Genomic DNA, 17,862 nt, shown 5'->3' on the forward strand with positions numbered 1-17,862 from the left:
GACAGAGATTGCAGCTTAGTAAATGTCTGTGCAATACCTAGCACAATGGAGCTCCAGTTCTAATAGCAGCCTTTAAACATTACTGCACTACAACAGTAACAATGGGTGGTGATAACTTAGATAATGAAAATAATGTATGCATCAGGAATATCTGTGGCATAATTACACAGCTTATTCAAAGCACCTAATCAAATTGTTCAGCAACTCAACATCAACACAGACATAAGGACAGATACTCCTAGACTAAGGAGAAAATTATGATTAGCATAGGTATAATTGCCTTGGAAATTCCCAACGTTTTCAGTCAGGCCAAAGACCAGGTAGTAACATGTTCAGGCATGAACATATTTTTCCTTACATAAGATAAGCCCCTAACACTTGATTAAGAACAGAGTGAAAACACGGGAATTGTGAGTACTGCATCCTTTGATCCCAGGAGAAATTGACCTCAGGCAGCTTGGTAAGATTCAGACTTACTCGGAGATGTCTTTAGGGCATTCTCCAGTTAATAGGCTACACTACTTAATTATTTGAACAAATCTTACTATTTAAAAAATCACTTAACAAAGAAGTGAACTCATTTACATATTGACTACTTAAACTACCTGGCAAACATTTAACACCCAGGCAATTAAGAGTGCTACTTCTCCAAGGTCCTGGGTATCTTAGTCTCAATCCCTCCAGCACTTTGTAAGCCTGCCGTCCCATTGCAGCATTGCTGCACACACTAACTGCAACGGCTGCAGAAGGCTGTGCTCCTGTTTGGTAGGTGTAAGGCATCAGCCCCAGAGAAGACCATGCTATAATATCAGGAACACATAATGCTGCCATCCACGTTAAACAGCAGCAGCCCATTCGGGACAGGATGACCTCCTTTGCAGCACAGCACTGAACACCCCTGGTGCTGTCAGATGTTATGCACGCTCGTTTACACTCTTGCTATGTGTATGTGTCTTTGGGAAAGTCCAAGGTTCAATTCAGGTGCAGAACTGGAGGCCTGGAAACAGACATCCGTCCCGTTTCAGGAATCAGCAGCACCAGCAAAACCCACAGTGACAGAGAAACAGCAAAAAGTGGTCTGCAGCCAGCTCTGTTCCTATAATTCTGCTGGGACCTCTCCCTTTTTATTTCTTAGGTCCTCACTTCCTTTCCTAGGACCAACCCAGGACCTGGACACATGAGCAGACACAGGCTCCCCTCTGATGTAGCAACTACCTTATAAATTATACAGCAAATTAAAAATACTTTATCACAGTGATAACACCATCATCTGCAGTGTTTATGGGTTAATAAATTGTGTCCCTGAATGAACGTGCTGACTTATTAACTAAGCTGCAAGTGAGAGCCATTCATCTCTTCTGCAATACCATGAAATCCAGTGTCCCTCCTCTGCCACAGAATTCATTTTCATTTTCCTGCTTCAGAGAGGGGAGCTGAAGAGGAGGAGGAGAGAAGGAAGGAATTATTTCCTCTTGCTCGCTTCCTGCATTAGTGAAGCCCGGGAGGTTATTTAAATGGTAACTTCAAAGGAGGTATATGATCGCTCTGTTTACTGCTGTAGGAGTCTCATTTTACACTCAGATTTAAAAGCTTCTCTGACAGACAGGCAAACAGCATCACTTACAGGTTTTGGGGCTTCACAGATACAGCCAGCCTAGGTGCAAGGGACCAGAGAGAAACAGGGAAAGGGTATTCTTGGTTTTTGTTTGTTTTAAACAACCAGGGGATGTTGTAAAGGAAGGATTTTCAGAGGTATAACTCATCGTGCTGTGTAGGGAGCGACAGGGTACAACTCCCTTGAACAGAGAGCCCAAATGCTCCAAACTGGGACTAACAGGCTCTTTAGTATTTAGGACAGTAAGGGTAAGGAATTATGGAGGGCTGTTCTAGGGCAGTTATAGGGGGAAAAAAAACAAAACAAAACAAAACAGATTCCAGTATACTCCTGTATTACTGAGACTCCTGTATACTTAACTAGCACATTTTTCAATTAAGTCTTGAGGGTACTAGGTGTTAGCTGCAATTCATCCATTCCACCTCCCTCTCCTGCTGAGGATGGCTGTGGGTCAGGCAATGAGTTAAATCGGTCAGGCTTCTTAAACAGATTTACTCATACAGAAGAAATTTTCTTTACAAAATGCTCCTGGCACCTGCAATGGAAGCTGCATTTGCAATGTCTCTTTGTTCTCCTAAGCAGCGATTTCCCAGTCCGACATTACAAGGCAGATTTGGATGTGAGATGTTTAGAGACAAAGGAATTCGCCCATCCCCACCCCCAGTTAAATGCAGGGCATAAAATGAACAGCCCGTCCATGTCACATCATGACAGTTCAGCTCCTTAATTTCAGCCTAGACCCCTTCCCACTGTCTTCATGGTTGCACCCAACTTTGGTCACTACCATACATGTGAAATTTTGGTAGCTAGATTTAATAAAATAATGTTTGTAGTGGATTGAGGTTTTTTTCATAGAATCAAATGTTGGAAAAGACCTCCAAGATCATCTAGTCCAACTGTACACCTACCACCAATATTGCCCACTAAGCCATGTCCCTAAGTACCACATCTACCCTTTCATTAAACACCTCCAGCAACAGTGGCTTCACCACTTCCCTGGGCAACCTGTTCCAACGTCTAACCACTCTGACAAGAAATTTCTCATAATATCCAACCTCTTTTGTTTGTTCTTGCCTCCCCAAAACAGAGTTGTACCAGGAAAAGCTCCTCTCCTCCCCCTCTGCTTGAGAAACTAGACACATGGATGAAATTGGAAGATCAAAGAAACGTTCTCCCTAGAGAACCTGAGGGTAGGATTTGTAAATGCAAGTGCTTCTGCAATCGGGCATATGGACTTGCCCTGAAAACTTAAGCTGGTCAAAACCGAGAATTGTGAATTTTCAAGTAAATCTATGCACTTTTCCCCATGGGCAAGACTAAAATGGAATCTTCTGACAGAAAGCCATTTTGACAAATTTTCAGACACATTCTCCCTAATACTGCCTACGGCAAAATTACACGGTGGAAATATCACCTTGTGGGAGAAATAAGCTCCAGGTAGTGCCAGCGCTTACATATGGTTGAATATAACTGCTCCAAGCATATTTCAACTTCTGTCTCTATCAGGCTGGCAAATTATTGCATATATATTCATCTGATACAAAGCAAGTGAGCTCTTTGAAGGATTTTTTTCTCTCTTCTGAAAAAATAAAAGTTGCTTTAATTAGAATCTACTGGCTAAAAGTCTTTTTTTGGAGCCATTGCATCAATTCAGTTCCACTAGCCACCACATTAATCCATATTAGGAAATAACTTAATTCATAACTGGAAACAAAAATGAGAAAAGAATAACAAAATCTTCTGTCTAGAAGCAATCAAGCATCCAAGGGCTTTAGGGAGAGGGAGGCTGTGAAGAATGCGTACCCTTATTTATGTCCTCTATTCTTTTAAGAATCATTTCAGTGTATGCACAGGACCAACTGCAATAGCTATTGTTCTCAGAAGAGGTCATGAAGCATGGTGACAACCATGGTTGAAATAGAGAAGGCAGGTATCTTTGCTAGTTTTACTGATAGCTCTCCATTCTAATAGATGGTCCTCCCTGCAGTTCCAGACCATCCACTCCAGATGTCTGACAAGCATGCATCAGATGCATTTGCTTTCTCCCAAGTTTATCAAGAACTTGCTGTACAGAGAACAGCTGCCCTAATAATCTCAGGCTCTCAAGGTCAAATTGCATTAACAGTTCCACCTGCACGTCCACCGCTGTAAGCACATTCAAGGGTGAACATAAGAGCAAAATTCTGCTGGAGTCCTAGATTATTAGAGCTTGCCTGTGACAACGGCTGGACCTTCAAAGTGTTCTGAAAGAAATTAACTAAAGAGTACGGACACGTAAAACAACAAGGTACTACTTTCACAAAAATGTTTCCAGAGTTTATTCAGACAGACGGGAGGGCTGTCCTCTGTGTAAGGCTCTGTTCTGGAAGCTCAGAGATGAAAAACAAAATGTAAATTCAACAAGTGAATATTCATAAGATAAAAACTTCACAAGGCTATTTTATATTTAGAAGCCTTAGCTTGAGAACATGCCTCCCAAAACCAGACATTTAAACTAATGAACCATCCAGACTGACACTAGCTCTGAACCGTCTCATCACAGAAGCTCAGCAAACAATGTCTCTTGGGAGATCTGGAGCTGATGGCAATCTTTCCTTCATGGGCAGCAACCGAACCATCTCTCTATCTACCAGTGACCTAAATCTGATCTGTTTTATCCTCTTCTCTCCTCTTCTTCCAGCTTCATACCAAGTTAATAAAACAAGTTCTCACCTGTGAATTCCCCCTTGTGCAGAAGGCAAAAGGTGGGAAAAGGTCATCTAGACTGTCTGGTTTTCTTTTGTACACAGCTCCATCATCCCAGGATGATGACCAGCTACTAATTGCAACACAAGTTTCCTAGCAGAACCACTCCTTCCTAAGCTGGAACAGCACTAAGTAACCATGTCCCCTCAGTTAAATCCTGTTTAGAACAAATGATGTGCTGCTACATCTACAAAAAAAGTGGAAATGCACTTTACACTTAGCCAAGTGAGGAGCAGCAAGACTGAAATTCAGCAGAAATTATGTAGCCCAATGGACAGAAGATACAGATTGTGGAAACTGGTGGATTTACGATCCTGAAAACTTCTCTGTATGGTATTTACTATGCAGCCTCTGGAGAGGATGAGACAAGACAGTGCTCAACAATATGCTAAAAATCACTTTCTAAACTGATAAATCATGTAAGAGACTGTGTGGCCGTAAGTGTTTATATTTTATCATTTCTTGTCAACAGTGCATCCACACCAAAGTCAAGTATTTAGGCATAAGTATACGTCTGGACACTACTTTTATGCCTCAAAATGATTAAAACTTTCACTTGGATTATATTTTTAATTTCTGGCTAAGTGAACAAGCCCAGTCAAAAGATTATTCCTGGCTTCTGCAACTCAGTTGTCTTTAATTTTTATTCACTATACCTTCCTGATACGTTTTGACTACTATAACATACTAACAGAAAAGGACCATTTTCAGAAGACTACACAAGACCTCTGCCACCACTTCCTCACATGGATGCCATTACTAATGAAAATAAGACAACTAAAGTATTGGACAATATTAAGCAGAACAGTTCAAACAGGAAAAAAAAAGATATCACAAACCTATCTTCACAAACAATAAAAAGGCTAAAAAGTAAATACTGTTATTAAACCCTAATATCCAAAACAACCACTAGATGTAGATGATTAAACAGAATAATGCCTATAGACGCTTACTTGGAACACAGCAATTTTTCCTAGACAATGCTGGTACGTTGGACAAGAGGCAGCCACTTTAAATGGCAGCTCTATGTAAATGAAATGAGCAAACATTATCCATTTGGATGGATGAAGAAATGAAAAAGCAAAAAGCAAGTGACCTAATCAACTCAGGAATTTCGTCTGCCCTGCATTAGTTTTATATCAAACTCATCAAAGAAATATCAAAAAGAAATGAACTGGCGCCATCTCTCTATATACTAGGATGAAAGTACTCACAAAGGAAGCACAACGGGTTAGGGGGTTACAGTTGTTGGGATTTGGAAAGAGAGAAAGCAGAGTCCTGTTGTGTGTGGGATTGCGCAAACGCTCCCAAAGGGAGTTCAGGTGTACCCAAAAGCTTCCCTTGGGTGCACTTTTTGATGGGAGAGAGTGGCACCATACGTGTTTTTTAGGGTCAGGTTTAGAGTTCCAGTTAGGGTTATGTTTAGGGTTGTTTGGAAAGAGAGAAGGCGCAGAGTCCTGTTGTGTGTGGGGTTGCGTAAAGGGTTGCGTAAAGGCTCCCAAAGGGAGTGCAGGTGTAACCAAAGGCTTCCCTTGGGAGCACTTTTTGATGGGAGAAAGTGGTCCGTACATGGTTTTTAGGGTCCAATTTAGGGTTAGGTTTAGGATTACGTTTATAGAGTTGTTTGGAAAGAGAGAGAGCGCAGAGTCCTGTTGTTTGTGGGGTTGCGTAAAGGCTCCCAAAGGGATTGCATGTATACCTGAAGGCTTCCATTGGGAGCACTTTCTGATGCAACAATTTGGCAACTTGTGTGTTTTCTTGGGGTCATAATTAGATTATTTAATTTAGATTGTTGGTGTTTGGAGAGAGAGAAAACGCAGTGTCCCAGCAAGCAGAAGCCCCTGAGACTCTCTTTCAGTCATCTATGTTTCGCTTCGTCCGTCTCCGGCCGCACCCCTCACAGAACTACAGAACTGCGGCATAGGACTCCACACTCGCTTCGCACTGGAAGTGCATCTCATTCACACTCCACTCCAGTTTCCCTGAACCCACCCTGAGGCAACATACGGTAAAGTTTGCCTTTCCTCGGTCCATGCAGAGAATTCCCGGTCCAGGTTATGAGCAGTTATCCCTGTGCCTGTGGTGTGTCTGTAGTGGCCTCCCTTCTCTCCAGTGCTTCGCAGAGTCTGTCTTCAGATTATCAGTCTCGGTCCTTTGTCAGCCATACCAAGACAACATACTAACCCCGACATGACCACTGACATCGGCGGGGGTGCACCTTCCTGTCCATGGTGGCAAGAACTCTCTAGTAGTCAACAAGATCCCGGACAAGGCCCCAGATTGTGAGAAGAAGTCTCGATAATTTTCTTCAGACAGGATCTTCTGTGAAGCTATTTTACTTGTGGTTCCAACGGCAGGCATCCTGCAAGCAGGAGCACACAGTGGAAGTTTATCATAACCTTGTATTCCCTGCTACCCAACACCTGATTTCTCCTGTTTCCTCACTGGCTGAGTACTACAGGTTCACGATCCAGTCGACGCCTTTGTATACCATATATACACAATTTTATTTGACCAACCGTTAATTTCTCCTTTTTCTTTTTTATTTCCTTCTACTATGTAATTTTTGTTTTTACTGATTTCACACTGCTCGGTCCTGTTTTTCTTATCTATCCTCCCTATTTTGGGACAATGGAACCTTCTCCTTGGCTTCCTAACAAACTCCTCACTTCTATGCTACTCATAGGCCTGTACAATCACTTTTGAATATGCAAGATTAGTGGAATTTTACACTGTGTAAACACCTTCTATTGTAACAACACAACTTTGTTTCTCAAAAAAGGCTTCCATTGGGAGTACTTTTTGATGGGAGAAACTGGTGACGTACGTGTTTTTTAGGGTCATAATTAGGGTTAGGGTTACAGTTAGGGTTGTTTGGAAAGAGAGAAAGCACAGACTCCTGTTGTGTGTGGGTTTGCGTAAAGGCTCCCCAAGGGAGTTCAGGTCTACTAAAAGGCTTCAATTGTGATCACTTTTTGATGGGAGAAATTAGGAATGTAGGTGTTGAGTTAGGGTCATAATTAGGGTTAGGGTTGCTAGAGTTCATATTGTTCCTTTTGCAGGAAATAAAATCACTGCACAAATCCCAGAGAATAAACTTAGCTATCACCCTATTAAATACAACAGACTTCAAATTCAAGGTATGGATGTGCCCAGATTAAGCTATCCCTGTAAAAGCTGTATGGATAAATACATCGGTTCTGACCTACAGTTTTACAAAACTGAGATGTTTGGAAATGAATTCCATTAGAAATTCCTACAAGGTAAAAAAGGATACATTCTTCAAAGCATGCTTAAGCACAACATATTCTGACATAAACACTCTTTCTATATTTGAACACATACCCAAAGGGAGAAAGTCAGGAATTTATTTATTTAGCAGTAACATGATCTTGTTGTGTGTTCCCCATCTTGATTTTATACCTTCAGTTCATTTTGTTAATATCTTAGCCTGGTTTCAAAACCTGTACTAGGGAGTATAGCATTGTTGCTGGGTTGGTTTGTTGCCCCCAGTTCACACAGAAAAAATAATTTAAAGGATTTCCATAGTTCTATCTTTTCTAAAAACTTCCTATGTTGCAGTAATTGTGGGCCCCTTCCACATTCATTTGGTTCTTCAATGAAATTCAGTGAAAAAACATTTTCTCTCCACAAGAAAACTGTGTTGGCAGGGACAGTTAATTTTAGCTGCCTCTAAGCTGCACCAGTTTAACACAAAGAAGAGAAATCATACAGAGCTAGGGGCACCAGCACAGAAGTCAGGAGTTAGATTCATTTACATTGTCATATATTTACTGACTACTTTAGATGCTGAGAAGTGGATGGTTTTCTACAGTTGGTGCTCCCATATTATTTCAGTGTACAGTTTCATGAAATGCAACGAACCAAAATAAAAGCAAGGTACCTGTCAGAAAGGAGTTCCTGATTCCCCCTTCTCTCCTCTTATCTTTTGCAAACTCCAGTGCTTGTCAGATCTCATAAGCTCACCCAATTCATAAAATAACAGAAAACATTCAGCAATGAAAAGTCTGGGTAGTTTTCTACTATTTTGACAAGTTAGCAAAGCTCACAAATGGGCAGGGATGTTCTTGGCTGCAGTAAGATCTTCAGGAAGCAGCTACCACCATGCTGCATATGCTCTAGCTCCACAGTTCTGGCACTGCTGTCTAAGTATGAGGCTATAGCAGGCTCCCACAATGAAAACCAACTCTGTAGAGACACAGAACTATGTAAATACCAACAACTCTAAAGCTTCCATTACATGGAATTACATATTCACAGCTCCTGCTAGCTAGGAAGCTAGGGAAGCCAGCTGTGCTGATTTTACAAGACCAGCCAACACACAGTATCAGCTTTAGCCAACTGGAAGCCTTTATCAGTCATTCCTTGCTGTCAGAATGACAACTTCAAAGACTTGTAAACTGAGTTCATGTTTTATTTGCCCTAACAAAATTGCCTTGTAACACAGGAACTTTTGCTGTACTGCTTCTACCCTGACCAGCCCTCAAAGCACAAGAGGAAAAGGACCATGTAACAGCATGAAACAAACAAACAAAACAGCTGAAGAAACTACCATTTGTCTAGAACAAAACCACAGAATTGAGTTCAGTTTTCACATACTTAGAAAGCTCTCTGGCTTGCAGTAATAAACCTTTCCATTTTCATCCTGAGATACCAAGAACTAACATCAGGAGGCACTGCTTCTCCCAGTAGAAAATGGATTCTTTTCCTCACATGGATAGTTATTTCAGACATCTGGAAATGTACATTTACCACATAGCTGTGAAATCCTGAAATTAGGGTGCAGCTAGAATTCCATTTTCACATTCGCTACTTTTTCTGCTCAAAAGCACTTCAAGAATGTCTGGAATTGTCAGGTCCGAATCCAAACTTACTGAGGCAAAGAACTCATCCATTTCTGTACTGCAGTAGGTAAACATGAACTTCAAGAATAAACGCAAGTTCTATTCCTCTATCCTCTTATTCCTGCTGTCCTTATCCTACAAAATCACCTTTAACAGAAACAGATTTTTAAGGGGGTGAGGTGGAAGAGAATTCTTACATCTTGTAAACAGAACTTGACTCTGCATTTACATATGCCAGGGCCACCCATTATTAATGCTAGCATGCAAAAGAAAAATGACAGCCTTCCCTTATGCTTATCAGGTTCATAGCACGTGTTTGAAAGACATGCTTGCATACAGCTACCTTTCTTCTATAAGAGCAGATGCACTTCTTCTGTACAAGTGCTGTAACTGTCCTCAGAAGATTTTAAGCCTATGTCAACCTTCCATAATCCATACTTACAGACAAGGAAGACAGCATGTTTCGGAGCATATTCAGCATCAATGCTAAAAAAACCACAGTCCTTTCTGAGAAAGGTGTCAAGAGTTTTCCAGAGCTTTTCACTCGCCTGGGCTCACCTTCCCTGCTGGCTTGCACTTCTGATACACTTGTGCATCTCTTGCCCCAGCTCGAGTAGTTTACCTCTCTTCCTCCAACATGAAAAAAAACAAAAACAACCGAGGCAGGAACTTGAAGTACCATACAGGAAAAAGAGAAATCTCCTCTGAGAAGAATTACAATACTAATGCAGTTGTTAACATTTGTTTTGAAAGGTGAGGGGTTGAAATGGTATGTTTATAGCCTAGATTTTCAGCTTGAGATTTCTCTGCAAGCGTCCTGGGCTTAAGCAATATTATTTGAAGTAAATTAGATGAGGGAATTCTTTCTTGACTAACACTAGAACAGATTTAATAAAATTAAAACTGCCCATATGAGAGGGAAATCCCATGGTACTACAACTTCAACTGAAAAATATACCTCTTCCCAATTCCCAGACAGCCAGCTATTCAGCTGATATAATTCTACTCAGCTCAAGAAGAAAGACCAATATATATCAACCAAGAATTTGGACAGGCAGAACTCTTCATATATAAATATTTAAAATAAAAAAATAAGCACCAGAATCCTTTTGCCAGGCCTAAGTAAACATGCACATCGAGAATGAATTCTAATGAATTGCTTAAATATTTGTGCTTATGATATTCAAATTAAATGTATGCCTGCTAGTAAGCCTGGAAGAGTATCACACATATCTCTCATGATTCCTTTCACTCCTTTTCCTAAAGAAGTAGTGCTTGTGATCAGCTGGAATCTTTTCCATGTAACAGCAGGAGAATTAAGGTTTTCTGTTTATTATAACCAGAGAGTTTCTCAACTCTTTAATCAGAACTTTGCTTTCCAGATGGGTTAAAAAAAATCCAACAGCAGATTCATTCATTAGGCAGCAACCTGCCACACAAGTTAGAAAAATGGACACTCAATTCCTCAGTGAAATCTGTATTTTCATCTCTAATGTAAAACAGCTTGTCTTCCGGTATTGCAAAAACGACACGTCCCATGTCACTACTCAAGCCACCAAAGCCTCCAACTGGCTTATTCAGAGTCCCACTGCACTATTATGCTCTTTCCCAAAAAAATGTTTTTCCCTATGCAAGCTAGGGCAATTTTGCTATGTAGAACAGTTTCTGATACCAGTGAATTACTGATTTACACATACAGAGGAGGATTGGGGCTTACTCTCTTTAGACACAAACCTAGATATCAGGACACAACATGAAGGAGATGAAGGAAAAATGAAAATTCTAAATAGAGCAGCGTATCTGGTTAGCAACATACAAGGGCTTCAAATCGTATTAATGAGTTACTGGTTTTGGTACTTTCTTAAACGTATTCTCATTAAATAATTACAGGGTTTTGGGGTGTTTTCATTTCTCTTTCTGTTCCAGTCTATAACAATCATGTAGCAATTTGGAAAGTCGATTTCATGAAAGACCAGGCAACTCAGTGGACCCATTCACAAACAGAACGCTGACCTCCTGCCTAAGCACTTCAGGATCAGGACTTAAAACCCTTCTCAACTGGACAAGAAGTCACTTCTCCATCTCCAGGCAGAGCTTTTCAAACACTACCTCAACACTTCATTAAATAATTGACAGAACCAATCACATTTCACCACTAAGTTCAGTTTAGTAGGATACACATGCAAATAAAATCTACATAGCGTAAAGTGAACACTGATTTTTTTTAAACCTAGTGTCTAAACACTGCTTTGTAACTACAAATAAGATGCAAACACGAAAAATCTGTGTTGCATTTGTCCTTATACTGGGGTGAAACATAAGTCAAAGATGGAAAATGAGAGAATATAATACTATCCAGCCCATCTCCCTCCCAACACAACTTGAAAACAGAGACCACAAACTAACCATAGTTGAGTGACAACTGCCATCAGCAAACTTTTTTTCCCACTCAGTTGTAGCTTATAAAACAGAGTAAGAAGCCCCATGTTTTTATATCTAGTCTGATTTGTAAAGTCACATTTCTCCTTTCTTCCTTCCAAAATTGTGCTTCACAATATCCTAGCTGCATTTGCTTGTCATTACTCTGATACAAATATTCAGAACCCTGGTATATATATTAAAAAACTAACATCGTACAGGTCTCCATATATCAGTTCATAGCAATAAGACAGGCCAGCTACTTGGCTAGATGTAAGCTTCAAAGCTTCACTCGTCGAAAGCTGCCAAACTCCAATTTTCCGTATCTTCAGATATGCAAACCATCAGTGTCCATACAACAAATGATAAAAACCAGCAAAAAACAACAAAATAAGAATGACAAGTTTATTAATGGAACCCGTAAGTCAAATTTCGTAAGTGTTGGTCCTTGGATTACAAAATGGATGTGGATACTTTCCACATACCAAAATGGTACAATACGGAGTCCACAGACTTTGCAATTAAGATGACAAATCTTGAATATAATCAAGATGTTCTAAAACCTATAAAACTCAAAAGTATGAGCAATGAGGAAGAATGAAGCAGCAAAACTATTCATTGTTCACAAGCAGAAAATTCTGTGGGAGAAGTAAATGATGAACCTGAATACACTACTAACACTGAAGGATACAACTGAATTGAAGCAGTTGACACAAAACAAGCTCTCATTTCAAACTCCAAATATATTAATCTGCCCAAAGAATAAGGAAGTTATTTTTTCCTCTTAAAAGTACCCAAAAACTTAAATCCCCCTCACTTCCCTTAAACAATTGTTAACTATCAGTTAATTGAGTGGCAGCAGAGTAAACTGGAATCATCTTAAATTGTCTTAATTTAAGACTACATCTTAAATTGAGCGTGATTGACCACCACCTGCTCACAATGCCACATACAGCACTTAGGGTTAGAAAGGAAGCAGACCTCTGTCTTATATTGAACTTGCTGCCTTTTTTTTTTTTTGCACAGGTGTGCCCCAATTTTGCTACCACCATCTCCAGCTCTGGTATAGCTACAGCGTCACAGTGGCCATACTCATACTGAGGACTTCGTTATATTCCTATTTTTGATATGTTTATCATTTTGTAATTAGTGTTCTGCAACATGTCCAAAGCACGATAAACCTAAATAAGCAGTTCGTCCCAGGCTGCAGAAGATGCAACTGAATCGTCTTAGTATACAGAAATACCAGGCATTAATTTGGCAATCAAAGTGAGATGTGACCAGAAAAGTAACACAAACACGCGGTTGCTCACAGCGCTGCAAACTCAGAAGGTGCACCAGTGCAGGCAGAAATCATTCCAACTCCTCCACCACAGAGGACAAACACTCAAAGTACAATTTTCATAAGTTTATAGTTTGGCTCCGTACTCAGCAAGCAGAAGGAAAGATGCATGGAAAAAAAATCAATCAGGAAAACAAAATGAATTAGTGAGCAGCACATATGATATAGAAGGTCCTTAAAGGAAGGGAAAACAAACATGGTGGTGAGAAATCAGGGAGTTCAGAGGAGGACAAAGATGTCAAAGAGAAGACTGAGAGGTTCCTGACATTCTAGGAAGTTTACTCAAGTTGGGAACAGATGATGACAGGAAGGAGCCTGATAATTATTTATAAACAATCTCCAAAGCTTTCATCACTACAAATAACTACCTGCTTTAGCTGTTTCAGAGGGAGATGCACTTGGGATGGAGAGCGGGAAGGAGCATATTCAATATTTCTTTTCAAAGATTAACATGGAGTTGACAGTCTCTCAGACAAGAAAGCAATGCTATTAATAGTTTTCACAAAAATGCACTTAAAATTGAATCAGAATGGATTCAATGTTGAACAATTTTAATGAAGCAAGTGTCCAACCAGCACATCAACTTCTTAAAAAGAAAAGGACTCCAAAAGTTTAATTACAAAAACATTTTACAGAAAACTTGGCATCTCAACAATTCCAAACACATTTATCCAAGAAATGCATTATTTTTTCACATACTTCTCTTAACATTTCTTTAAGTGATGAAAGTATTTTATCCTGCTCCTCTCCTTGACACCAACATTATTATTTTTTTACTTCTTCTCCAAATCAGCCAACACTGAAAAATGTAAACTGAAAAGACACTCAGAAAACACTGGAAAGACAAAAAACATTTCTATAAGGTTTAACAGTGTAAATAAGAAGCATCTCAATGAGACAAAACATCCGTTGTATCAGTGGTGACCAAGAAATTACTCTTTCCACAGACGGGTATACCACCGTCCCTCCTTCCTTGTGGGGAAAAAGCAAAAGATCTGTCAAGCTCCCAACTAATAATATAATCTTAAATCTCCCATCCAAGAACACTTACATGCTACTCAACAGAACGACGTATTAGCAGTATGCCACAAGCTGATAGTTGTGTTGAATTTATATAAGCAAAGGCAGCCTGCAGTCACCCATACCTTATTTATGGAATGTATATGCAACAGCTTGGAATTGCATCCTACTATCACACTACATACCAATTTCTGGAATCTTTACGGGATGAAACTCTAGGTATCGGATAAGATGTCACAGACAGCTTTAGAATTTCGTTTCCAAACTTTTGCCTATGCAGTCCGTTTTGGCCTCATTTAAATGAAAATAAACTGTTACTAATGCTGCAAAGCAAAACACGCACAGATTAAAGATATGGGTGCTTCTTCTGGAGACATCAATCCGTAAGATTTTTTCCCCCACGTTTGTTATAGAATCCACTGAAAAAGTTTGTGTCGACTTCAGTTGGTGTTGTCCATGTTACAGAAAATAATGGTGATCCAACTCAGCAAATCGAGGTTTCTTTTTGTGAAGTCTTGAAAATAAGCCTGAAGACAAGAGAAAGGAGTTTCCTCCCTGAAGGAAGACTTGAATATACGTGGAAATTCTTGCTGCTTGGCTACAGCAATAAGCCCAGAAGTAAGCAGAGACCTGACATACAAGGTCATACCTGGAGATGGCTTCAGGCAAGCACGAAGTCCATGTATATAGCGTGGGAAAGAAGAAACTGCTGTTTAATCTTCAAATACTCACATTACAGATGCACAAAAGCAATCCTGACTGCAATGCACTCAAGTAATGAAAGCAATCTCCAATTCATAACAGGGAAATCCTTAAAGATTTCTGAAGGAGGAACAAGGAGATTGTCATGTGGAAGAAAGCATGTTTCCGTCATTACCATAAAGCCCATAGATGTCCAACAGGTGCTCAACCACAGTCTGAATTAGCAATTTGACAGGAACCAAAGGGCAGCAAATGATTTGCATAAGTTAGTGCAGACAGTAGGTGCCACCTTTGACAAGAGCTGCAGCCGTAACTCAGTAATATTACAGTCTCTAGCATGTGAGGTTGTACGTGATGCAGGTGAAAGGACATTTAGGTCACAATGGAACATAATAGGCTGAATGCTATAGGCTCCACAGGCTGTACTTCAGCTGTACGGAAGTTGAAAATCACGCACTGTAATGTAGAAATCTCTGGGCTGCAATGTGGGCCTAGCTAACAACCTTCTCTGATATAATAATTCATGCAAATATACGTGCTGCTTCCAGGCACATTGCTTCCCAGTACTGATTTCAGAAGGGCACAAAAAAAAAAGCAATTCCCCCACCCATTCTTTTTTAATAGAATACTGCTCTCACCATGAGATCATTCTCTCAGAAAGTAAGCAGACAATTAGAGTGAGCAACATAACAGAAAAGAGGCAAATTTTGTTTTGTTTTAGTCCTAAATGGAGGATTCCGTCCAACAGAGAAGAGCTAACCCTTCACTTTCTACCTTGATTATCAATGACCTGTGTGGTAGTAAGACATCCCACCAAACATTTTCAAGAGATAACAGCGGATCTGCATAGAAGAGCAGGTTGCTGTGTGCAAGAGAGGTGCTTGAAGAGAGGGGGAGGGAAGAAGTCCCCAGGGGAATCGAGTCACAAAGAACCAACCATAGCCAGTCACAAGCAAGGAGCAATCTCACATTGTAGAAGCTGCAGGCTAACAGAAAAAACAGGATTCTGCTGAAGAATATTTTACATAAACATGGCAGGCAGGATGGGACAAGACAGTGCAGCAAGGAAGACTGCCTATTATAGCAAAGAACACAAGCGCTGCTATCCAGTACTGCAAGTATCATACAAAAAGATCAAAAAAAAATAAAATTGAGGAAGGTCAAGCTACAAGATAAACATGAAAACAAACTAAAGAACACTACAAGACATCAAGCAATGTAACACAAAGTCATGACTACAACACACAAGCTAACTTAATTTCACAGATTTCATCTCCATAGTCAGCAAGTCCACACAATGTAGCCACGCACACACCCAGCAAAATAAGAAAATGAAGATTGCACAGAAGTCACATGCTCTTAAAGGTTTACACAGAGGGCAGTTCCAAAATGTTTAGTGGTGGTATCTGTGGCTAAACATTGATCTGTTTGTCCCACTGACAAACCACAAAGGCAGGAATCAGCATCAACCTGCAGTTCTGCCTCCCACCCCTAGTCTTTCTCTCATGGCTTCTTATTCCACACTGGCCAAAGTAATTTTGTAAACCATCCCTGGGTCACGAGACCTGCATATGAAACAGAAAGATAAACGTTAGAAGACTACAAGCTGTCAGGATTAAATACGATATCATGCCTTTTTTTGTGAATGATTTATCAGAAAGCACAATATTAAGAAGTACAGCACAGAAACCTATAGACACAGAACAATGTCAAAATAACCCTTTATTTTACAACTGTATTCCTACTTCCAATCAAAGAATAGCATGCTGAATAAAAAACCCTCCTCTTTCCTTCCAAATACGATTGCGCAAATAAATTCTCTTTACCATGCAGTTCAGAAAAAAACATTCACCAGTATAGTCAAATTGTCAGTAAATACAAAGCACCTGAGCCATCAGAAAAAAACATATCAGTTCTGTAAAGTACAGTGGTTTTCAAAAGTATCTCAATGAATAGATTTTTCCAATAAATTCATTTGTAATGTGTCTCAACCTCAAACAGACCATTTGGTTGATAGAGATCACAATTAGGAGAATATAATTCATATGCAGTGGGAAAACAGTCACCGTCTGCTGATTCAATTTTATCAGATGCCAGCTGAATTGTTTTAACTAAAGCTTCTCTTTCTTATATGGAGACCTATATTTTTTTTTAGGTTTACACCTACGAAGCCCAACCTTCTTCTCTCCTCAGATTTTGTTACAAAATAATTGCCAAGTGAACATCACTGTAACAGCCCTATGAATTACTAGATCATTCAACAAGGCCAAGTGCCGGGTCCTGCACCTGGGGCACAACAACCCCAAGCAGAGCTACAGGCTGGGAGATGAGTGGTTGGAAAGCTGCCTGGCAGAGAAGGACCTGGGAGTATTGGTTGATAGTCGGCTGAATATGAGCCAGCAGTGTGCTCAGGTGGCCAAGAAGGCCAACAGCATCCTGGCTTGTATCAGAAGCAGTGTGGCCAGCAGGGCTAGGGAGGTGATTGTCCCCCTGTACTCGGCTCTGGTGAGGCCGCACCTCGAGTACTGTGTTCACTTTTGGGCCCCTCGCTACAAGAAGGACATCGAGGTGCTCGAGAGAGTCCAGAGCATGGCTACGAAGCTGGTGAGGGGTCTGGAGAACAAGTCTTATGAGGAGCGGATGAGGGAGCTGGGATTGTTCAGCCTGGAGAAGACTCCGGGGTGACTTTATCACTCTCTATAGGTACCTTAAAGGAGGCTGTAGCAAGGTGGGGGTTGGTCTATTCTCCCACATGCCTGGTGACAGGACAAGGGGGAATGGGCTAAAGTTGCGCCAGGGGAGGTTTAGGTTGGATGTTAGGAAGAACTTCTTTACTGAAAGGGTTGTGGTTGTTAGGCACTGGAATGGGCTGCCCAGGGAAGTGGTGGAGTCACCACCCCTGGAGGTCTTTAAGAGACGCTTAGATGTAGAGCTTAGTGATATGGTTTAGTGGAGGACTTGTTAGTGTTAGGTCAGAGGTTAGACTAGGTGATCTTGGAGGTCTCTTCCAACCTAGGTGATTCTGTGATCATATCCAGTCACATGCACATATCTGTATAATGAAAATAGCAAATTATTAATCAAGTTTTTAATTGCCTCATGCTGTTTTCCTGCTGAAAGAAAGTATTGGGGGGAGGGGGAGAGAGGGGAATGGA

The 17,862-nt window shown here is 40.5% G+C and overlaps 1 protein-coding gene across 2 annotated transcripts in view; it reads right to left on the reverse strand.

Moving 5' to 3' along the window:
- Nucleotides 1–13,514: 13,514 nt before the first annotated feature.
- The window catches only part of HMG20A (high mobility group 20A), a 34,987-nt gene continuing 30,639 nt past the window's right edge, over nt 13,515–17,862 (reverse strand). For both annotated transcript variants that reach the window (XM_083850805.1, XM_083850806.1), the window contains one exon: nt 13,515–16,272. The gene's annotated coding sequence lies outside the window, so the exon portion shown is untranslated. The remainder of the gene's footprint in view (nt 16,273–17,862) is intronic.

The sequence above is a fragment of the Anser anser genome, assembly GCF_964211835.1.
Source record: "Anser anser genome assembly, chromosome: 10".
NCBI classification, from domain to species: Eukaryota; Metazoa; Chordata; class Aves; order Anseriformes; family Anatidae; genus Anser; species Anser anser.